General features: G+C 43.4%; 1 pseudogene; it reads left to right on the top strand.

The window, feature by feature from the left end:
• LOC119315663 overlaps window positions 1-14,361 on the top strand; it is a 53,446-nt pseudogene extending 39,085 nt beyond the window's left edge.
• The last annotated feature ends 9,856 nt before the right edge of the window (window positions 14,362-24,217 follow it).

Here is a 24,217-nt window from a genome sequence, read left to right as displayed (position 1 = left end):
GGGGGGGGGGCATGGCCCCCTTTTCCCCTCCCTAAGCTCCACCACTATAGTCATGGCTCACATTGGATTAATATTTTTGGATCCTCTTATAACACTGTATATATATACCCTAAAATGGTTAATTGGGTTTGAAGTTTACCCACGATTCCACACGAATACTATTGTAAAAACAGTCCTGCGAATGATAAAACAAACTTCACATTGATATTGGACCTTTGGTGAATATACTAATACAGTACTCTATTTTTTTTTCATGTCTAAACTTATCATAATCTGGGTCTGCCAACAACAGGCTAAATTTTTTTAACATTCTCAGGAAAGAAGTCCGACTCCCAGAATGGCACAATACATAGACATGTCCTGGTACTTGTGTACACGTTTTCTTTGAGAAAAACACAAAACTTGTCTCCATGCTTTGTTAGAAAGAATGTGTTTTCTTACTTTTGTACAAGCCTCTGTTGAGAGAAAGCAACTTGTGAATTCCTATGGGCTCAACGCAAATATATATGTGGTGGTATATAGACTATGTAACACAATCGCATTAGAGAGTCCCGGGCGAGAGCTAGAGCTACTGGTCCTAATACAATCGCACGATCCAGCTTTCACACTAGTTTTACTTATTGACCTCCGGATCAGCCACTACTTTTAGCTGTAGTGAAATCCACTCATATATGTAGGTAGTTGGAAATTCTGACGTATTATATGAACCTGGGAGGCTGGCACGTTTGGTTACTTCTTGATTGAACTTCTTGAACGTGTCTCTAGCTAGCTCAAGAAGCATCATAGTAGAGTGATTTGCATATTGGCAAAAGAAGACCGTCCTTGGTTAAAATAGATACTAATCAATCTGCTTATTTTTAGCAAAAATGTGCAGAGTATATAAGAAGATAGGTTGCTGATCATTTGTTTGGTATGTAAAGTGGCACTAGCCGTGACTTAAGTTTGTACATTCGGTTGCGATCTACAAGTAACAAGTTGATACATGTTTATGTCTATTCTTCCTAGAGTGTTGGATAATAGTGATTAGCAAAAAATTAGAACTACTAATTATAAACTTGGCAATAGGGTAGTAGTAAGTATCACCTATATTTCTAACTTTCCCAACCACTAATACTAAGGAAGAAGATGTGTGGCCCATCACTGAAAATTTGCAGGAGCGCTCGTCCTCGCATGCTCACCGTATCGCCGTGCGTTCATTCGGCTCGGGATGCGGGACGTACGAGGTATTAGTTGGGGTGGTTGAGGGTTTTTTTATTTTGTGCACGTGACGGCCTGAGACGCCATGGGAGCGATTGTTGGTGTTAGACGGCAAAGCGGTTATGGCGAGTTTTCTACGCCCCGTTTGCTCCGATTAAGTACGGGATGGCACGTAACGTGTTGTGCGTTTGGTAGTGGGCTGGACGGGCCATGCGTTTACCAGTAACTGGATACGTACGACGTCGGTCGCAGCGTGACATTTGTGCTATGCTTTTTTTAGGGCAAAGCAAAGCTTTATAACTTAAAGGTGCACGGGCAAGTCACCCGAAACACAAACAGCCACTGCGGGCGGTACAATAGAGTTCCAGCTGGTGCTGTCATTCGGTAAACATAAACGACCAACTTTAGCTAGTTCATGCGCTACAGTATTAGCACTACGTCGACAGACGCTAATAGAGTGTTGGGAGAACCACATTTTCAGCTGGAATTTAGTGTCTTTGATGATGGCCGCATAAGGAGACGAATCCACCTTGGTAAAGTCGAGTGCTTCAGATAGGAGTTTCAAAACATTTACAATCATGATGCAAGATGGTGTATATCCCGTTGCAATGCATGGCATATGAACACTTCTGTAAATATACAGTGAACAATTCAAACGAAACAAGGAAGAAATTGTAATACACAATTGAAACTTTTACCTACATGGAAAAAATAATGAATACATGGTGATCGTTTTTTAAACGCACAATGAACAATTTTCAGATACACTGCAAACAACCAAGTGGTCATCTTGGTAAGCTATCAACAAAAATTTACAATCAAAGATACACTGCAAACAATTTTTAATACAGAGTACATGACATTTGAGAAGACAATTAATATGTTTTAAATACCTGATAGTTATTTTGAAATAAATGGTAAACAATTTGTAATGCATGATTTTTTCGCAAAAAAATAATTTTTTTTAAAATAAACAATTAACAATTTATATTTATCTGGTGACCAACTTTTAATACAGGATGAGCTATTTTGAAAAAACCCATGAACATTTTTTGAATACACGGAGAAACAATTTATAGACACAGCGAACAATTTTTTATACACAATGAATGTTTTTCTAATACATGCTATTTTTTCAAAATATGCCTTGAACAGTTTTTGTTTATGCGATGAACCTTTTTAAAGTACAGAATGAATATTTTTTAAATAGTTTTGACTGTTTTTCCAAAATATATAATGAATTATTTAAAAAGTTACATATATTTTCAAAAAACATTGTGTAACATGATGAATAAAAATAGCTGACAATTAAAAATAAAATTGTAACAAGAAAAATAAAATAAAAGAGGGAAGGGGAAAAGGAGCTGAGCAGCAAAGATAAAAAACTACATACAAAACGAGAAAAGAAAAGTGCATAGACACGCGCAAAAATTATGAAGAGAAATTACCATGATCCAGATTATCTTGTACCAGTTCCTATTTGTGACCTTTTTCACGGAGACGTGCAAGAGAAAGATAAAACCCGGACACGCAAGCGCACTTTTTTCCTTGAGAAACTCCACACTTTATTTAAAACTCAATAATGTCTGGTACAGGTATCCCCTTGTTAGATCTGAAGCAAAATGGAGCTCTCCCGTTTGTTTGGATTCTGGACCGTTCGATCGTTTTCCTGATGCGATTCGGGCCGTCGGATCTCGGGCTCGGCTCACGTGAGGCGTTGGATATTTACCAGATTGCTGTGAGCCGTCGGATAAAATTCCAATGGCAATAGAATGTAAATACCGTGCCCCCACCAAGGCATTTCGGTCATTTCGCGTAGTGGGGGTATAAAAGGGGGCCGCTCCTTTGACGGAGACCTAGCCGCCTCCTCCCTCGGTCGCTCCCGCCGTCGCCTCCTCTCCTCTTCCTCCCGCCCGCGCCTCCCCGCCCCGCTCCCGTCCAGGGCCAGCCCCACACCGCCATCATCTCGCCTCCGCATCCTCTTCCTTCCTCTCCCTCCGCTCCGCCCGCGCCCGCTCCCTCCAGGGGCGACGGCGGCAAGGACGGCGCGCTGCGCCCGCTCCCTCCGCTCCACCAGAGCCCTTCCCGTCCCCGTCTGCGCCCTCGTCACCTCCTCTCCCAGATCAAGGTCAGGCCACCGCATCCCTCCCTCCCTTCCTCGCGTCCGAATCCCTAGCCAGCGGGAGGCCATGGCGACCGAGCGGCACAGGCAACGCAGTGCAGACAACCCTGCCGCCCCTGCCGCCGTCGACCTCCTCCCCAGCACGCGCACGCGGACTCCCCCTCCTCCCGCCGCGGCCTCCTCCTTCCACCCTAACCCCAACCCCAACCCCAACCCTAGCCGATCTGACTCCTCCCCTCACCTCCTTCCTCCTTCCACCACTCCAACCTCCACAGAGCCGCGGCCATGGCGACCGAGCTGCCTTCCCTCAGTCCCTCCTCGCACAGGAAACCCTACCCCGCGGGCAGCCATGGCGACCGAGAAGCGGCAGGCAACCAACCTCCATGACAAGACCTCGACAAGGCTGGTATGAGTCTGATCTGAATCCCCTTTTCCTGCCGGTTTTCCTTCATCTTGATTCACATCTGATGTGTGCGGTTGCTTGCTTGTGTGCAGTTTGGGGCCAAGGATAAGCTGCTTGGTTGGTATGGTGAGGATGGACGCCCACCATCTCTTCTGCTGCCAAGGTGATTGTCTCTCCCCCTCTCTTCTTTACCTTGATTTAATCTCACCTGGAAACATATCAATTATTCTGTATATGCATAGTATTTGGTTTTTTGTTTACACTGCTCTGGGCACTTCTGGTTACCCAACAGGGTGCTTTTTACCACTGAAAATTGAACTTTTAGTCTCTGCTACCCTATAACATCAAGAAGAAAACTAGCCATGTGAGTTCAAATGTGCATCCCTGTGTGTGTTTGTAGTTTTTTTCCACGTTTTAAAACGCAACATGACAATAGCTAATGTTTATCTGAATTCTGAAGGTTATGAATCTATTATATTTTGGTGGGTACTGTGCTTCTTGCAAAATCACCATAGGTTATTTTTGTGTGTTGATTGTAGGCCTACAAGTTGCATCAGAGCTTTGGATTCTCTTCTGAGATTCTATCACTTATTATGGGATGATTTAGGTGGCACTTATACACAAACATCTATCTAATAGATTCGAATGATGAATATTTTCAGATGTCGGCAGGCATGGTAAAATATGTTTAGGTAGGTTAGTGCCCAGCATGCTTATTAAACATGAAAGGGTCTTTATATTAGCGGGGTTCTCTAAACGTGTTTTGAATTTCACTAATTTCTTTTAGTTATGCAATGTCCTGCATTTTAGAAAGCTCAAGCTTGAATTGCTCTGTGTCCGGATTTAAACCTTCTTTAGGTGTGCAATCACAATTATCTTACACACACAGAAAGAAACTTGGATATTCTTAATCACACAAAAGGTGTTTTCTTACATGTAGGTGCCTCCTTTAATCTGTGCATGAGCCAGGTTACATGTAGTTAAGTTATTTAGTTAATACAAATCTTAAATTTAGGTTGTTCGTGTTCTTTTGATTTTGTTTGATTATGATAAGAAAAAAAAGAAATACTTCTATGATGGCAATATGGTCCAGAGTAGTGATTTTCTTTTCATAGCTGAAACTCTGCCTCTCTGATCTATCTCATTTCGTTGACTTAAACTTTACTGATGGGTAGTTATCATACTTATTTGGCTATATGTTCAGCAAGGATCGCACATCTGAAACAAGTAACTGGCTTGCTTTTGCTACATGCTCCTTGTATATAACTCGCTTTTCTATTTCTTGAGGACAACACCATATAGAGCTTGTAGAGGTTGGTCCCGGTGTCAGATACAAAGCGTCTGATTGTTCTTTGTAAATTTATTCTGCTCCTTACATGAGGGTATGTGCTACTTCCCAACTTAAATGCAGATTTTAATGTACAATGTAAATTAAACCGTACGTTTCTACTGCATGTTAAAGGGGCTGGACAATGTTGGCATGAAGCTATAAAAGCTAGCTGACTATGGAGAATTTTGGTAGTGGTGATGAATTGCCCCCTTTTCCTTGCTTGCCATCATGCCATGATTCGAAATTTAGTTGCCAGGCTAGGTAAAGCACACTGAGACTATCAAAAAGGATTGCGTGCACTGCCATCATACAATTACACCTCTAAACTCAGTTCCTACTTGACGGGCAAGAAGCAGCAGAAGTGGTGAGAGGCTAGGGTTCCTACTTGAGCTCTGTATTTTTCCCGTGTATATCTTTGTGCTAAAAAATGCATTTATGTTAAATAGTAATTCCTAACTAATTGTTTCTGATAAACAACGATGCCTTAGAGGCAATAATAAAATGGTTATTATTATATTTCTTTGTTCATGATAATTGTCTATTGTTCATGCTATAATTGTGTTATCCGGAAATCGTAATACATGTGTCAATACATAGACCACAACACGTCCCTAGTGAGCCTCTAGTTGACTATCTCGTTGATCAAAGGGATAGTCATGGTTTCCTGACTATGGACATTAGATGTCATTGATAACGGGATCATATCATTAGGAGAATGATGTGATGGACAAGACCCAATCCTAAGCTTAGTTCAAAGATCGTGTAGTTCGTTTGCTGTAGCTTTTCTGAATGTCAAGTATCATTTCCTTAGACCATGAGATTGTGCAACTCCCGGATACTGTAGGAGTGCCTTGGGTGTGCCAAACGTCACAACTTAACTGGGTGACTATAAAGGTACATTATAGGTATCTCCGAAAGTGTCTGTTGGGTTGGCACGAATCGAGACTGGGATTTGTCATTCCATATGACGGAGAGGTATCTCTGGGCCCACTCAGTAATGCATCATCATAATGAGCTCAATGTGATCAAGTGGTTGATCACGGGATCATGCATTACGGTACGAGTAAAGTGACTTGCCGGTAACGAGACTGAACAGGTATTTGGATACCGACGATCGAGTCTCGGGCAAGTAACGTACCGATTGACAAAGTGAATTGTATACGGATTGATTGAATCATCGACATCGTGGTTCATCTGATGAGATCATCGTGGAGCATATGGGAGCCAACATGGGTATCCAGATCCCGCTGTTGGTTATTGACCAGAGAGGCTTCTCGGTCATGTCTGCATGTCTCCCGAACTCGTAGGGTCTACACACTTAAGGTTCGGTGACGCTAGGGTTGTAGAGATATTAGCACACGGTAACCCGAAAGTTGTTCGAAGTCCCGGATGAGATCCCGGACATCACGAGGAGTTTCAGAATGGTCCGGAGGTAAAGATTTATATATAGGAAGTCCAACTTCGGCCATCGAGAAGGTTTCGGGGTCACCGGTATTGTACCGGGACCACCGGAAGGGTTCCGGGGGTCCACCGGGTGGGGCCACCTATCCCAGAAGGCCCCATGGGCTGAAGTGGGAGGGGAACCAGCCCCTAGTGGGCTGGTGCGCCCCCCCCCCCTTGGGCCTCCCCCTGCGCCAAGGGTTGGAAACCCTAGGGGTGGGGGCGCCACCCTTGCCTTGGGGGGCAAGGCACCCCCTTGGCCGCCGCCCCCCTTGGAGATTGGATCTCCTAGGGTCGGCGCCCCCCCTAGGCACCCTATATATAGTGGGGGGAGGGAGGGCAGCCACACCCAAGCCCCTGGCCTCTCCCTCTCCCTCCCGTGACACTCCTCTGTCTCCCAGCGCTTGGCGAAGCCCTGCCGAGATCACCGTTGCTTCCACCACCATGCCGTCGTGTTGCTGGATCTTCATCAACCTTTCCTTCCCCCTTGCTGGATCAAGAAGGAGGAGACGTCTCCCAACCGTACGTGTGTTGAACGCGGATGTGTCGTCCGTTCGGCACTAGGTCATCGGTGATTTGAATCACGTCGAGTACGACTCCATCAACCCCGTTCTCTTGAACGCTTCCGCTCGTGATCTACAAGGGTATGTAGATGCACTTCTCTCTCCCTCGTTGCTAGATGACTCCATAGATTGATCTTGGTGATGCGTAGAAAATTTTAAAATTCTGCTATGTTCCCCAACAATGGCATCATGAGCTAGGTCTATGCGTAGTTACTATGCACGAGTAGAACACAAAGTAGTTGTGGGCGTCGATATTGTCAATTTGCTTGCCGTTACTAGTCTTATCTTGATTCGGCAGCATCGTGGGATGAAGCGGCCCGGACCAACCTTACACGTACGCTTACGTGAGACCGGTTCCACCGACTGACATGCACTAGTTGCATAAGGTGGCTGGCGGGTGTCTGTCTCTCCCACTTTGATCGGATCGGATTCGATGAACAGGGTCCTTATGAAGGGTGAATAGAAATTGGCAATTCACGTTGTGGTTTTGGCGTAGGTAAGAAACGTTCTTGCTAGAAATCTATAGCAGCCACGTAAAAACTTGCAACAACAATTAGAGGACGTCTAACTTGTTTTTGCAGCAAGTGTTTTGTGATGTGATATGGCCAAAGGTTGTGATGAATGATGAATGATATATGTGATGTATGAGATTGATCATGTTCTTGTAATAAGAATCACGACTTGCATGTCGATGAGTATGACAACCGGCAGGAGCCATAGGAGTTGTCTTTATTTATTTATGACCTGCGTGTCAACATAAACGTCATGTAATTACTTACTTTATTGCTAAAGCGTTAGCCATAGTAGTAGAAGTAATATATGACGAGACAACTTCAAGAAGACACGATGATGGAGATCATGATGATGGAGATCATGGTGTCATGCCGGTGACAACGATGATCCTGGAGCCCCGAAGATGGAGATCAAAGGAGCAAATGATATTGGCCATATCATGTCACTATTTGATTGCATGTGATGTTTATCATGTTTTACATCTTATTTGCTTAGAACGACGGTAGCTTAAATAAGATGATCCCTCGTAATAATTTCAAGAAAGTGTTCCTTCTAACTGTGCACCGTTGCGAAGGTTCGTTGTTTTGAAGCACCACGTGATGATCGAGTGTGATAGATTCTAACGTTCGAATACAACGGGTGTAAGACAGATTTACACACGTAATACACTTAGGTTAACTTGACGAGCCTAGCATGTACAGACATGGCCTCGGAACACAGAAGACCGAAAGGTCGAGCATGAGTCGTATAGAAGATACGATCAACATGAAGATGTTCACCGATGTTGACTAGTCCGTCTCACGTGATGATCCGACACGGCCTAGTTAACTCGGATCATGTTATACTTAGATGACTAGAGGGATGTCTATCTGAGTGGGAGTTCATTTAATAGTTTGATTAGATGAACTTAACTATCACGAACTTAGTCTAAAATCTTTACAATATGTCTTGTAGATCAAATGGCCCACGTTGTCCTCAACTTCAACGCGTTCCTAGAGAAAACCAAGCTGAAAGACGATGGCAGCAACTATACGGACTGGGTCCGGAACCTGAGGATCATCCTCATAGCTGCCAAGAAAGATTATGTCCTAGAAGCACCGCTAGGTGACGCACCCGTCCCACAGAACCAAAACGTTATGAACGCTTGGCAGACACGTGTTGATGATTACTCCATCGTTCAGTGTGGCATGCTTTACAGCTTAGAACTGGGGCTCCAAAAGCGTTTTGAGAGACACGGAGCATATGAGATGTTCGAAGAGCTGAAAATGGTTTTTCAAGCTCATGCCCGGGTCGAGAGATATGAAGTCTCCGACAAGTTCTTCAGCTGTAAGATGGAGGAAAATAGTTCTATCAGTGAGCACATACTCAAAATGTCTGGGTTGCATAACCGCTTGACTCAGCTGGGAGTTAATCTCCCGGATGACGCGGTCATTGGCAGAATCCTTCAGTCGCTTCCACCGAGCTACAAGAGCTTTGTGATGAACTTCAATATGCAGGGGATGGAAAAGACCATTCCTGAAGTATTTGCAATGCTGAAATCAGCAGAGGTAGAAGTCAAAAAGGAACATCAAGTGTTGATGGTGAATAAAACCACTAAGTTCAAGAAAGGCAAGGGTAAGAAGAACTTCAAGAAGGATGGCAAGGGAGTTGCCGCGCCCGGTAAGCTAGCTGCTGGGAAGAAGCCAAAGAATGGACCCAAGCCCGAGACTGAGTGTTTTTATTGCAAGGGAAGTGGTCACTGGAAGCGGAACTGCCCCAAATACTTAGCGGACAAGAAGGCCGGCATCACGAAAGGTATATGTGATATACATGTAATTGATGTGTACCTTACCAGTACTTGTAGTAGCTCCTGGGTATTTGATACCGGTGCGGTTGCTCACATTTGTAACTCAAAGCAGGAGTTGTGGAATAAACGGAGACTGGCGAAGGACGAGGTGACGATGCGTGTCGGGAATGGTTCCAAGGTCGATGTGATCGCCGTCGGCACGCTACCTCTACATTTACCTACGGGATTAGTTTTAAACCTCAATAATTGTTATTTAGTGCCAGCTTTGAGCATGAACATTGTATCAGGATCTCGTTTAATACGAGATGGCTACTCATTTAAATCCGAGAATAATGGTTGTTCTATTTATATGAGAGATATATTTTATGGTCATGCTCCGATGGTGAATGGTTTATTCCTAATGAATCTCGAGCATAATGCTACACATGTTCATAGTGTGAATACCAAAAAATGTAAGGTTGATAATGATAGTCCCACATACTTGTGGCACTGCCGCCTTGGTCACATAGGTGTCAAACGCATGAAGAAGCTCCATGCAGATAGACTTTTAGAGTCTCTTGATTACGAATCATTTGACACGTGTGAACCATGCCTCATGGGTAAAATGACCAAGACTCCGTTCTCAGGAACAATGGAGCGAGCAACCAACTTATTGGAAATCATACATACTGATGTGTGCGGTCCAATGAGTGTTGAGGCTCGCGGTGGTTATCGTTATGTTCTCATCCTCACTGATGACTTGAGTAGATATGGGTATGTCTACTTAATGAAACACAAGTCTGAGACCTTTGAAAAGTTTAAGGAATTTCAGAGTGAGGTTGAGAATCAACGTGACAGGAAAATCAAGTTCTTGCGATCAAATCGTGGGGGGGAATACTTGAGTCACGAATTTGGCACACACTTAAGAAAATGTGGAATAGTTTCACAACTAACGCCGCCTGGAACACCTCAGCGTAATGGTGTGTCCGAACGTCGTAATCGCACTCTATTAGATATGGTGCGATCTATGATGTCTCTTACCGATTTACCGCTATAATTATGGGGCTATGCTTTAGAGACTGCCGCATTCACTTTAAATAGGGCTCCGTCGAAATCCGTTGAGACGACACCGTATGAATTATGGTTTGGGAAGAAACCTAAGCTGTCGTTTCTAAAAGTTTGGGGATGCGATGCTTATGTCAAGAAACTTCAACCTGAAAAGCTCGAACCCAAGTCGAAAAAATGCGTCTTCATAGGATACCCTAAAGAAACTGTTGGGTATACCTTCTACCTCAGATCCGAAGGCAAGATCTTTGTTGCCAAGAATGGGTCCTTTCTAGAGAAAGAGTTTCTCTCAAAAGAAATAAGTGGGAGGAAGGTAGAACTTGATGAAGTATTACCTCTTGAACCGGTAAGTGGCGCAGCTCAAGAAAATGTTCCTGAGGTGCCTGCACCGACTAGAGAGGAAGTTGATGATGATCATGAAACTTCAGATCAAGTTGCTACTGAACTTCGTAGGTCCACAAGGACACGTTCCGCACCAGAGTGGTACGGCAACCCTGACTTGGAAGTCATGTTGTTAGACAACAGTGAACCTTTGAACTATGAAGAAGCGATGGCGGGCCCGGATTCCGACAAATGGCTGGAAGCCATGAAATCTGAGATAGGATCCATGTATGAAAATGAAGTATGGACTTTGACTGACTTGCCCGTTGATCGGCGAGCCATAGAAAATAAATGGATCTTTAAGAAGAAGACAGACACGGATGGTAATGTGACCATCTATAAAGCTCGGCTTGTCGCTAAGGGTTACCGACAGTTCAAGGGGTTGACTACGATGAGACTTTCTCACCTGTAGCGAAGCTGAAGTCCGTCGGAATCATGTTAGCAATTGCCACATTCTATGATTATGAGATATGGCAAATGGACGTCAAAACGGCATTCCTTAATGGTTTCCTTAAGGAAGAATTGTATATGATGCAGCCGGAAGGTTTTGTCGATCCTAAGAATGCTGACAAGGTGTGCAAACTCCAACGCTCGATTTATGGGCTGGTGCAAGCATCTCGGAGTTGGAACATTCGCTTTGATGAGATGATCAAAGCGTTTGGGTTTATGCAGACTTATGGAGAAGCCTACATTTACAAGAAAGTGAGTGGGAGCTCTGTAGCATTTCTCATATTGTATGTGGATGACATACTGTTGATGGGAAATGATATAGAATTCTTGGAAAGCATAAAGGCCTACTTGAACAAGTGTTTTTCAATGAAGGACCTTGGAGAAGCTGCTTATATATTAGGCATCAAGATCTATAGAGATAGATCGAGATGCCTCATTGGTCTTTCACAGAGTACGTACCTTGACAAGATATTGAAGAAGTTCAAAATGGATCAGTCAAAGAAGGGGTTCTTGCCTGTATTGCAAGGTACGAGATTGAGCACGGCCTAATGCCCGACCACGGCAGAAGATAGAGAAAAGATGAGTGTCGTCCCCTATGCCTCGGCCATAGGGTCTATCATGTATGCTATGCTGTGTACCAGACCTGATGTAAACCTTGCCGTAAGTTTGGTAGGAAGGTACCAAAGTAATCCCGGCATGGAACACTGGACAGCGGTCAAGAATATCCTGAAGTACCTGAAAAGGACTAAGGAAATGTTTCTCGTTTATGGAGGTGACGAAGAGCTCGTCGTAAAGGGTTACGTCGATGCTAGCTTCGACACAGATCTGGATGACTCTAAGTCACAAACCAGATACGTGTATATTTTGAATGGTGGGGCAGTAAGCTGGTGCAGTTGTAAACAAAGCGTTGTGGCGGGATCTACATGTGAAGCGGAGTACATGGCAGCCTCGGAGGCAGCACAAGAAGCAGTCTGGGTGAAGGAGTTCATTACCGACCTAGGAGTCATACCCAATGCGTCGGGCCCAATGACTCTCTTCTGTGACAACACTGGAGCTATTGCCCTTACCAAGGAGCCCAGGTTTCACAGGAAGACCAGGCATATCAAGCGTCGCTTCAACTCCATTCGTGAAAGTGTTCAAAATGGAGACATAGAGATTTGTAAAGTACATACGGACCTGAATGTAGCAGATCCGTTGACTAAACCTCTCCCTAGAGCAAAACATGATCAACACCAGAACTGCATGGGTGTTCGATTCATCACAATGTAACTAGAATATTGACTCTAGTGCAAGTGGGAGACTGTTGGAAATATGCCCTAGAGGCAATAATAAAATGGTTATTATAATATTTCTTTGTTCATGATAATTGTCTATTGTTCATGCTATAATTGTGTTATCCGGAAATCATAATAGATGTGTCAATACATAGACCACAACACGTCCCTAGTGAGCCTCTAGTTGACTAGCTCGTTGATCAAAGGATAGTCATGGTTTCCTGACTATGGACATTAGATGTCAATGATAACGGGATCACATCATTAGGAGAATGATGTGATGGACAAGACCCAATCCTAAGCTTAGCTCAAAAAGATCGTGTAGTTCGTTTGCTGTAGCTTTTCTCAATGTCAAGTATCATTTCCTTAGACCATGAGATTGTGCAACTCCCGGATACCGTAGGAGTGCCTTGGGTGTGCCAAACGTCACAACGTAACTGGGTGACTATAAAGGTACATTACAGGTATCTCCGAAAGTGTCTGTTGGGTTGGCATGAATCGAGACTGGGATTTGTCACTCCGTATGACGGAGAGGTATCTCTAGGCCCACTCAGTAATGCATCATCATAATGAGCTCAATGTGATCAAGTGGTTGATCACGGGATCATGCATTAAGGTACGAGTAAAGTGACTTGCCGGTAACGAGACTGAACAAGGTATTGGGATACCGACGATCGAGTCTCGGGCAAGTAATGTACCGATTGACAAAGGGAATTGTATACGGATTGATTGAATCCTCGACATCATGGTTCATCCGATGAGATCATCGTGGAGCATGTGGGAGCCAACATGGGTATCCAGATCCCGCTGTTGGTTATTGACCGGAGAGGCTTCTCGGTCATGTTTGCATGTCTCCCGAACCCGTAGGGTCTACACACTTAAGGTTCGGTGACGCTAGGGTTGTAGAGATATTAGCACACGGTAACCCGAAGGTTGTTCGGAGTCCCAGATGAGATCCCGAACGTCACGAGGAGTTCCGGAATGGTCCGGAGGTAAAGATTTATATATAGGAAGTCCAACTTCAGCCATCGGGAAGGTTTCGGGGTCACTGGTATTGTACCGGGACCACCGGAAGGGTCCCGGAGGTCCACCGGGTGGGGCCACCTATCCCGAAGGGCCCCATGGGATGAAGTGGGAGGGGAACCAGCCCCTAGTGGGCTGGTGCGCCCCCCCTTGGGCCTCCCCCTGCGCCTAGGGTTGGAAACCCTAGGGGTGGGGGCGCCACCCTTGCCTTGGGGGGCAAGGCACCCCCTTGGCCGCCGCCCCCCCTAGGAGATTGGATCTCCTAGGGCCGGCGCCCCCCTAGGCACCCTATATATAGTGGGGGGAGGGAGGGCAGCCACACCCAAGCCCCTGGCCTCTCCCTCTCCCTCCCGTGACACTCCTCCGTCTCCCAGCGCTTGGCGAAGCCCTGCCGAGATCACCGTTGCTTCCACCATCACGCCATCGTGCTGCTGGATCTTCATCAACCTCTCCTTCCCCCTTGCTGGATCAAGAAGGAGGAGACGTCTCCCAACCGTACGTGTGTTGAACGCGGAGGTGCCGTCCGTTCGGCACTAGGTCATCGGTGATTTGAATCACGTCGAGTACGACTCCATCAACCCCGTTCTCTTGAACGCTTCCGCTCGTGATCTACAAGGGTATGTAGATGCACTCCTCTCTCCCTTGTTGCTAGATGACTCCATAGATTGATCTTGGTGATGCATAGAAAATTTTAAAATTCTGCTACGTTCCCCAACATTCCTTACACAGGTTGTTTGATGCGTTCGTGCTCATCGGCGGGATGGTGCAAGGCGCAACTCCGACGCAGTTCCTCGTCGGTTGGACGGCGTTCAGGCGCAACCCCGGCGCGCACTGAGTACTGCCTCGGCTACAGCCTCCCTCGGTGAGGTCCATCTTCCTCCCGCTCCTCTGCTTCGGCTACTGTATGGGACATGGTCATGGCTATATTGATGTGGTGCTTGTCTGGTTGATGCTCTATGCCCTACTCATGCATCGGTTCCTACTTGAGCTCTGTACTTGTGGATCCATGCCATTTTAGGGTTTGTAGGCTGATGTTCATGTTTAGTTGCTATCATAGGAGCTAATGTGATGCTCTGGTTTACATGTGGATGCCTTGGTCCTATAGCTATGCTCCTGGATTTGCTAGATTGATCAGTCGCATTCGTGCTATGATGATTAATCGTGGCTGAAATAAGTGTGCCTTTGAGCAATCGTGGCACCTGTGCGTGTCAGGTTGGATCCTCCCTCTTGTCTCTAGAATCCTTTTTGATCCTGTGATATTTGTTGTTGTCCTTGGATGGTCATTCTTGTTGAGTGATAACCAGGGTAGCTCCACTGTATGAACAGATTGATCTGGTGATAAGAGATGACGGGGGTAGGTTATATGATCGAGGAAAGGTGAATCTGATCCCGCTATGCAATGAACCCTGAATCAAGAATCCCATCCCATTGTTAGAGTCTGAACCGAAATGGAGCTTCCTCAGCGCTTTGGATTCTCAGTCGTCAGATCGGTTTCCTGATGCGATTCGGGCCGTCGGATCTTGGGCTCGGCTCACGTGAGGCGTCGCATATTTACTAAATCGCTGTGAGCCATCGGATAAAATTCCAATGGCAACAGAATGTAAATATCGTGCCCCCACCAGGGCATCTGGGTCATTTCGCTTAGGGGGGTATAAAATGACCGCGGCTTCCTGCGATGAAAACCTAGCTGCCGCCTCCTCTCTCACTCGCTCCTGCAGCTGCCTCCCTCCCTCCCACGCAGGTGGTTCCCATGGCGATGGCGGCAGCGGCCATAGAGGAGGGTGGCATATCAGCCGCGCTGCCGATGGCGTCCGTGGCGGCTATGCAATGAACCCTGAACCATATTTTATTTGTATTTAAAGGTGTTGCTTATTTATGCTCAAGTGGTGTTCGTGCTAGGGCGATGATGATTACCTTGGCTGGAATTAGTGTGCCTTTGAGCAATCGAGGCACCAGTGGGTATCAAGTTGGATCCTCCCCCTTGTCTCTAGAATCCTTTTTGATCCTGTGATACTTGTTGTTGTCCTTGGATGGTCATTCTTGCTGAGTGATAGCCAGGGCAGCTCTACTGTATAAACAGATCGATCTGGTGATAAGAGATGATGGGGGTAGGTTATATGATCGAGGAAAGGCAAATCTGAGCCCACTATGCAATAAAACTGTAGCTACCTCCCCTAATGTGTGTAATATTGAAGGAAAAAAAGAACTTTTCATGTCTTGCTACTTTAAAATTCCAAAAGGTCCATTCTTCCTTTGCTGGTTACTTAACCATGTTTTTTGTTTTGCTTTGGTTCTGGTTGAGATACTAAAGGTTGTTTATATATGAAAAGAACTGACACTTATAGTTTTGTATGCCTCAACTGTAGCTTAGGATCCAGTGTTGTCGTGCTTTGCCTAATTAAAAAAACTCTAATCAATAATAGTGGTTCTTTCCTTATGATTTGAACTGAGAGAGGGCCATTGATTCTTGATCTTAAGGTGACCCCATTTTTCTATGACTCATGCTCATGCTGCTCTATGTTCACTTTTAAAAATTCTTGCTTGCATTTTGGGTTGGTTTTCTGCTCTATGTTCCCTTTTAGCGTTTCTTTCCGTTATTGCTGCACTCCCTTTTCTGTATACTACATGATGTTTTTGTATCTCATTCTGCATGCGACATAACTAAATAATAGATCTTCGATCAGTATGTTCACATTGAGATGCAGGGATGCATCAGGCACGTCAACTTTCTTGGCTTGGCGGTTGCGCAATACTGATACTATGTATAACTTCATAACATTGTGAACTAATGGCCAGGTTATAGTGCTTTTATGTTCACTCCTGATCATGTCACTATCACAGGTGTGGTGCACACATAAAGTGGAATCGAGCGTGACCCACTGAAATTGTCATGATCCTGCATTCTTACAAAAAAACTAATTAGAGTGCCCTGTTGCGCTAGATGCTTGATGTTCTCCTTTAATCGGAAAGCCGTTCTAGGTAATTGACCCTTCTCCTTAAAACATATTATGAAGATTTTGAATGACATTTTATTAGAGTAGTTTTCAAATGCTACCTCACCTATTTTCCTTTTTTGTTGTCTCTACTAGGTTTAAACTAAAAGGAGAAATAGCTATAAAAATTGTCCTTTATATTCTTTTATGTTGAAAGGGGCTATGTAGTATCTATCCAAAGTTTTTCTCCTTCAGATGTGATGTGGACGCCGTTTCGAGATACGGATGCCGTCATTTCTTTGTTGGCCCTGCTACCGTTCCTTAGGTGTAGTCCCTTTTGTTTCTGCTTGGCCTTTTCTTGATTAAGATGTGCGATGTCTCCTGATTCACTTGTGTTTCTCTTTCTTTTCTGGATCCAGTTGCCGTCGTTTGTTTGGTTCTTGGTCTTTTGTCGCCCCATGGTACTGGTCTTCTGCTTCCAAGGGCTAGGATCTGGTGTCGTTGCTTCTTGCTAGGGTGTTCATTGTTGTCCTAGGGCAGGTACTTTACTGCTTTATTACCTTTGGTGTGTATCTGTCATGCATGTTTATTTCTTATACTTACCATGTTGGTTGTAATAGTCGGTTTAGTTGGTCCATATGACTGGTCTATGTGGTCATGCTTTGTTGTATGAGTAATGATTGTGGATTTGATCTCTTTGGCTGTTGCTTTGTCCAGAAAATAGATGGCATTTATGAATAGGATATTTTTGTTTGGTGGTTGTGATTTATCATGATGGTGACAATAGTTGTAATTTAGGGTGTGGTTGTGTGTTTATGGTTTGTTGTATGAATAGGATATGGTATGTAATGATAGATCATGCCATTTAAATGCATGAAATTTAGTACTGGATTGTCTAAGTTACTATCCAAGATTCAGTTTGTGCTTTATCTTACATGACATGGTATGTAATGATCAGGTAGAATACATATAAATTTCCCTACCAGCACTAGGATACCACGTTGTTTCTGCTTCAGTGGTCGTTGTTGTGCAATCTATCGAGCCTATTCATGTTGCCTTTGATTTGTGATCCATTTTTTTTCTGATCAGGTTTACCAATACTGCTGCCAAAGGCTTATGTATACAGCAGTCCTGATAGAAGCTTGACTGTTTATATGTTGTGTGCCTTGCTTCCTTTAGCTATCTCTTGATTTGCAATGCATTTTGGGGTTGGCTGGTGTATGGTCTCATTTGGTGTTTTTGTGTGAAGGTACTGTAAGTGCGAGATGTCGTACAACTCAGATGACCTCATGGTGCAGTGTGAAGAATGCAAATACTAGTAAATCTCTGGAGTAACGACTTCTTCAGTGCAGAGTATAGCAACTGATGCTCTCGGTTTGGTTTTTTGGCCAAGAGATAGCATCAGCAGTTAGCTGCCTTACATTCACATGAAGCATTCGTCTTATCCAACTTATATTTATTTTTTATCATGCATCTCGAATTAGTGTACCTTGCGTTCTGCTATTTTCGTTGGTAAGCCAAGTTGAATTGTGGGATAACATCTTTTGGTTACGACTGGAGATAGCCAACTGCAATTGATGACCATTTAAGGTTTCTTACAGCCTGATACTCCACATTCTTATGCTTTGTAGTTCTCAAAGATATGTATCATTCACTGATGTCACATTCATAGTTTTCATAAGATATACAAAAGAACAGTTTTATTCTCATATCTGTCAAAGAGCCGTCTCTCATAGAAAATTCAACAATCTCTCTGTTTTGTGTCTCATGCTCTGAATCAGGATGTGCATTGTGATTTTCTGCTTTTATTCCTGCTGAAACAAGCCTTTAAAAGTAATTGGGTCATCCACTGGGTGGTATATCAATGAAGACATAGCTGATACCTATATGATGTGCTCAGAGATTTCAATCAGAGAAAGTTTAAAGTTGAGTTCCTAATGAAAATATGTTGAGCCTTTCTGTACTAATCTTATGTTTCGCATGGATATATGATGCCTCGAGTGAAAACTTTCTAGATAGTTTGGTGTTTTCGGCTTTTATTGTTTCTAATTTTGATGCCTCGAGTCTTTCTAGGAATGGCTAGCGATTGGTCTGAATACTTTGTTTGAGTCTATCAGATAAGATTGAGATAGTTGCTTGGATTTAGGAAACATTGTGGGAATAGCAGTCTAGAAGGATACTTTCATTTATATATTTATTATGAGCTCGTGTATTAACAGCCAAAACATGAGAACGTGGGGTTTCATTCTGCATATATGTACATTGTTCTCTCTGTCCCTTTTAGTGCAGTTTACACCTTAGAAGGAATTGACATGTGGAATCGAAAGGAAGTGGCATGCGGATAATATCATGTTTCTCTTTCCATTTAAAACAGTGCAACATGTAACAAGTGTAATGTACAGCAAGCACCTTTTTTTGCAGTTTCAGAAAACACTTCTGCTTCGGTACACCCCCCTAAACATAAGAACGGCTCAGATTAGCCCATACCTCTTCATAAGTAGGGGCATGATAGCCATTTTTTATAAACTCTTCACGTATACGCTGTACTTTTTTTAAAATCACGTATACGCTGTACATTAACGGACGTGCACACCCTGCCGTGCTGGGCTGGCCCATTCAGCACATTCATCATTTCTTTTTTCTGAAACCGCAAAAAAAGGTGCTTGCTGCAGGTTTCGAACCTAGGCACTTCAACAACTAGCACAGCCGCAATAACCAGCTAGGCCACCGGACCTCAAGTGCTACGTAAGTTTTTTTATACTTAAAATACAACACTGGAAAAGCGCAACATTTTCTGGTTGTTTTTTCTTTTCTTTTTTTGTTTCTTAAATGCGTGAAGTTCTTATAATTCGTGATTTTTTTAATCGAAAATGACGAAAAAGTTTCAAATTCTTGAATTTTTCTTTCAAATCAGTGAACTTTGTCCCCCAAAATTGATCAGTTTTCTTCACAAATTCGTGAACTATTTCGCATGTTGGCAATTTGTTTTTGAAAATTGTTGGTCTTTTTTATAAATTGATGGACTTTGTTTCTAAATCAATGGATTTTTTTAAAATTTTGTTAATTTTTTTCCAAATCAATGAATTTAATTTGAATTATTGATGAACTTTTTTCAAAATCAATAAAAGAAAAGAAAAACAAAATAATATAGAAACCCATGTAAAAACTGAAGAAAAAACCAGCCCGGTTGAAAAGGAAAACCACAGTCTTTCTTTTTAGCGTTATATTTGACGCACTACAAAAGATGGAAAAAGGAAACTTAGACCATGATCAACGGAGGTGTTCGAGTAGGCGAGATGGCTCCGTCTAAGAGCACGTTGTTTCCCGACATGCTTGAAATGGCCCAAAAAAATTTCATGCCTTGTATGACCAATTCAAGGCACCATGCCAAGTTGTTTTGGTTTTCGACAAGTTTTGCATTTTACATAGTTTTCTCGGTAAAAAAAATGCTTGATAATGGGCGGCCGTGTCGCAACTTGCATACCTTGTCAGAAATCGTACAAACCTGGCATGGATGACTGCCATGGTCATGCCCACCTGCTTGAAAAGGTTGGGGTCATTTTAAGAATCTCCAAAAGTAGACCATGTTTAATGAAGGGTGTACGGGTTGGCTAGAAGGCTCTACCTGAGGGTGCGTTGTTTCTCAACATCCTTCGAAAGGCCTAATTTTTTCCACCTCCTTCTATGATCAAATCATGGCACCATGTCAAGTTGTTTAAGTTTTCTACAATTCTTTCGTTTTCTAGAGTCCTCTCGATGAAAACAAGTTGATAAATGGCCGGACGTGACACAACATGCATACGTTGTGGGAAATTCATTCAAACCCGGGATGGATGCCTACCATGGGCATGCCCGCCTACTGGAAAAGGTTGGGATGATTTCATGCATGTTTAAAAATAGATCATGTTCAACAGAGGGTGTTCGCGTAGGCGAGAAGGGTCCATTTGAGAGCATGTTTTTGCGGCATCCATTAACTCACCCCAAATCTTTCCATGATCTTATATTAGCGGTTAAACGCACCATGCCAAGTTGTTTTGGTTTCGACAAATTTGACTTTTCCGGGGTTCTCTCGGTTAAAAAAGGTAGATAAATGGTTGGACGTGTCGCAACTTGCATATTTTCTCGGAAATCATTCAAACCTGGCATGGATCCTTACCACAGGCATGCCCCTTGCCTGCAAAAGTTGGTGTCACTTAAAAATGTTCAAAACTAGACCATGTTCAATGGAGGATGCACCCGGATGGGAATGACCATGGTAGGCAACCATGCTAGGTTAAACAATTTTCGACACCGTATGCAAGTTGCAACATGTTCGACCATTTTATCGGTCTTCTTCTACAAAGGAAACTCCAGAAAATGCAGAATTTGTCGAAAACCAAATGAACTTGGCATGGTGCCTTGAATTGCTCGTAAAAGGCCATGAAAAAAATCGGATCCATTTCTTCATCATTTTTGGTGGGGAAATTGGGGCCATTTCAAAGATGTTGAAAAATAAAGTGCTCTCAGATGAACCGTTCTGACCTTACCGAATAATCTCCGTTCAACATGGTGTTTTTTGGACATCCTTGAAATGGCCCCAACTAATAAATACAAAGGGATAAAATTGAAAATAGTAAGTGTTTTTAAAACATTTAATAAATATTTTATATTTTTTTAAATCACTAGTTTAAAAAGTTAGTTAAAACTTGTATTTTGGTATTCAAAAAAAGAGATAAATGAATTAAAAAATAAGAAATCAAATGAAAAAATAGAAAAGAAAATAAAACGCTTAGGCCTTGGCCCAACTAGGCGACGACATTGCTCTCGTCGGGCACGTGTTGGGCCGGTCCAAGAGCTCGCGGATTTGAAAAGTTCATCAATTGTTTTAAAAATATTCATGGATTTGAATATTTTCACAAAAATTCAAAACAAAGTTCACTATGAAATTTGCAAAAAAGTTTTCTCGGTCTTGGGAACCTCGGGTTCCCAGCCATTTTTTTCCTGTTTTGGGACCTTCTCAAAGGTCGTGAACCATGTTTTTCTTTTTCTTTTTCTTTTTCTTTTTATCTTCTCTCCTCTTTATTTTTTTGTATTCTTTGACTTTTCATTTATTTTTTAAAAACTGTTCGTATTTTGACATTCTGAGCATGTTTGAAAGGCATGACATTTGTTTTGAAATTTATGTACAAATTTAAAAAATGCAAATATTACTATTTTATGAACAAAACAGGAAAACTAGATACCCTAAAGAAAACCGTGCAAAAAAAAGAGAGACGTAAACTAAAGAGTGGAGGTGCTGTGTTTTTTTCATGGTGTTATGTCTCCCGTACAAGAAGTGGAAAACAAGCCAAGAAAGCAAATGTGATGTGCTGTCCAGGATGGTTTGTGTTGTTACAAGTAGTGCGTGAGGGCGCTGGTTCGAATCCAGCCGAGGGCATCCATTTTTAAAAAATTAAAACTAAAAATACGTAAATGGGCTGAGCCCATGAGGGAGGGCTGTTCGCCGGGTATTATACGAACCTGTATATATGTTCTATGTAGAAAAGTGAATACAATTTGTGAAAAGTCCATACTACCCTTTATACGTTTTGTGGGGAGGGGGGTACCGAAGCACTTCTCAAAACTTCAGAAAAAAGAAATGATGAATGTGCTGAATGGGCCAGCCCAGCACGGCAGGGTGTGCACGTCCGTTAATGTACAGCGTATACGTGATTTTAAAAAAAAGTACAGCGTATACGTGAAGAGTTTATAAAAAATGGCTATCATGCCCCTACTTATGAAGAGGTATGGGCTAATCTGAGCCGTTCTTGTGTTTAGGGGGGTGTACCGAAGCAGAAGTGTACGCAAAATCATATATGTACATTGTTCTCTCTGTCCCTTTTAGTGCAGTTTACACCTTAGAAGGAATTGACATGTGGAATCGAAAGGAAGTGGCATGCGGATAATATCATGTTTCTCTTTCCATTTAAAACAGTGCAACATGTAAGAAGTGTAATTTTAATTTTAGTTTGGGTATTAATGCACTGCCATTCATCTCTTCTGGGTACTAATGCACTGATGTTCATCTCTTCCGCTATTTGCACTGCAAGCTTTAATAAAATATATCTTTGGACGGTACACATTTTAATTAAGAGAAGTGATTAATAGAGAAACAACTAGAGTGACATTGTGGCTGTGTTGAGGTGGTTGCATCGCTGGTGACGGTGGAGGGCAAGCTATGTGAAACTCAAAAGAAAAAGGACATTTTGAACAAAGGATTCCAGATTTATTCGTCTGCCTATTTTTACCTTTTGTCTTTATTCGAGCAAAGCTGAGCTAATGATGAAAACCTTGAGGCCTTCTAAGTTGGAATATCCGGATCTGTTAGATGTTGGATATATGAGCAATTTACCGAATGATTTTATTAACAGAAATAGTAGATAAAACATGGCTAGAATAGCAAGTATAAAGCAAGTCATGCAATCTGACAGAGAGAAGGTAAACATCGTCTGCATATATGAACTTGAGGTGAACACATCTAGAACAGTCACTAGATGAAGTTGCTTATACGACATAGAACCTAACATACGTAGGACAGAAACTAGAGCCAAGAACTGTAGTAGGACTTCTAACAGAAAGGAGAAGAACACGTACGGCACAGCAGCAGCAGGAGCGCTGGACTTGGGGTCGCTGTCCTCGCCTGCCATGTCGTCGAGGAGGTCGTGGACGTCGGGGAAGAAGTCGTCGTCGGGGAAGTAGTCGTCGGCGACCGGATCGTCCGTGATGAAGCAGCCAGTAGTCGCGCAGAGCGCTCCCCAAAAACCTTATCACCCTTCTCCCGTATAGGACTCAAAGAGTGCGGTTTCGGAGGCCTACTGTCCCGACCTGCGGTGCACGCCGCAAGCCGGGATGGAGAAGATCGTAGCAGCAGCGCAGTGCTCAGGAACCGGTGGCGAGAGGAAGAAGTAGTTCTGGTGCCTCTCTCTGAGAGGAGCGACCTCCCTTTTATAGGCGCAAGAGAAGGAGGCGAGAGGTTGCGCCGGGAGCTGAAGGGAATGCGGGAGACGAAACGAACAGACAGCAGCCGAAGAGGCGAGCCGTTCGTATTCAGTGTCCAGGCACAGACAAAATGTTTCAGCTTCCGAGTGACCTTTCGCATACCCGTAGTGCATGGCTGTCACATCCCTAGTTCTGACAATGCCTAGTGCATGCATTAGAGTGTTGCACCATGTTTAAATTTCATTTAAACCTGAGATGGGGATTGACTAAGCCCTAGCACCAAATGAATTCAACTAGGGACAAAATAAAACCCTTTTCATTGAACTCAAAATGTCCTCTAAAAATGTTTAACATTTCTGGTTTGAGGTGGAAGCATCTACCACAAATGGTTTATATTTTTGCAGGACATATTTGGTCACTGAATAAAATCATATGTATTTTGCTTTTGGGCATTTAAATGCTAGTAAATATCTTAAATGCCCAAATAATTCTAAAAATAAGTGTGGGCTGTTGGAAATATTCTAAACAGAGCCCCTGATTATTTTCTGGAATTTTAGAGATGCCTAAGTATTTTTAATAAAGCCTCCCAGTTACAGAAAAATAGAAAACAGAAGTAAAATAGAAATAAAAACCAGAGAGAGAAAGACCCGTACCTGGCGCTCACCTCAGCCACCCGGCCCAACTCCAGCTGGCGGCCCAGCCCGCCACCGCTACCCCCCTGTCGTCTTCTTCCCTCGCCAGAAGGACGCGGGCACGCGCCGACGCGCGCACGGCCCCGCACGCCACCTCCTGCTTCCCCCC

The sequence above is a fragment of the Triticum dicoccoides genome, chromosome 6A (genome assembly GCF_002162155.2).
Source record: "Triticum dicoccoides isolate Atlit2015 ecotype Zavitan chromosome 6A, WEW_v2.0, whole genome shotgun sequence".
Taxonomy (NCBI): domain Eukaryota; kingdom Viridiplantae; phylum Streptophyta; class Magnoliopsida; order Poales; family Poaceae; genus Triticum; species Triticum dicoccoides.
Note: the sequence above shows the minus strand (reverse complement) of the source record. Positions and strands in the feature narration are given on the sequence as shown.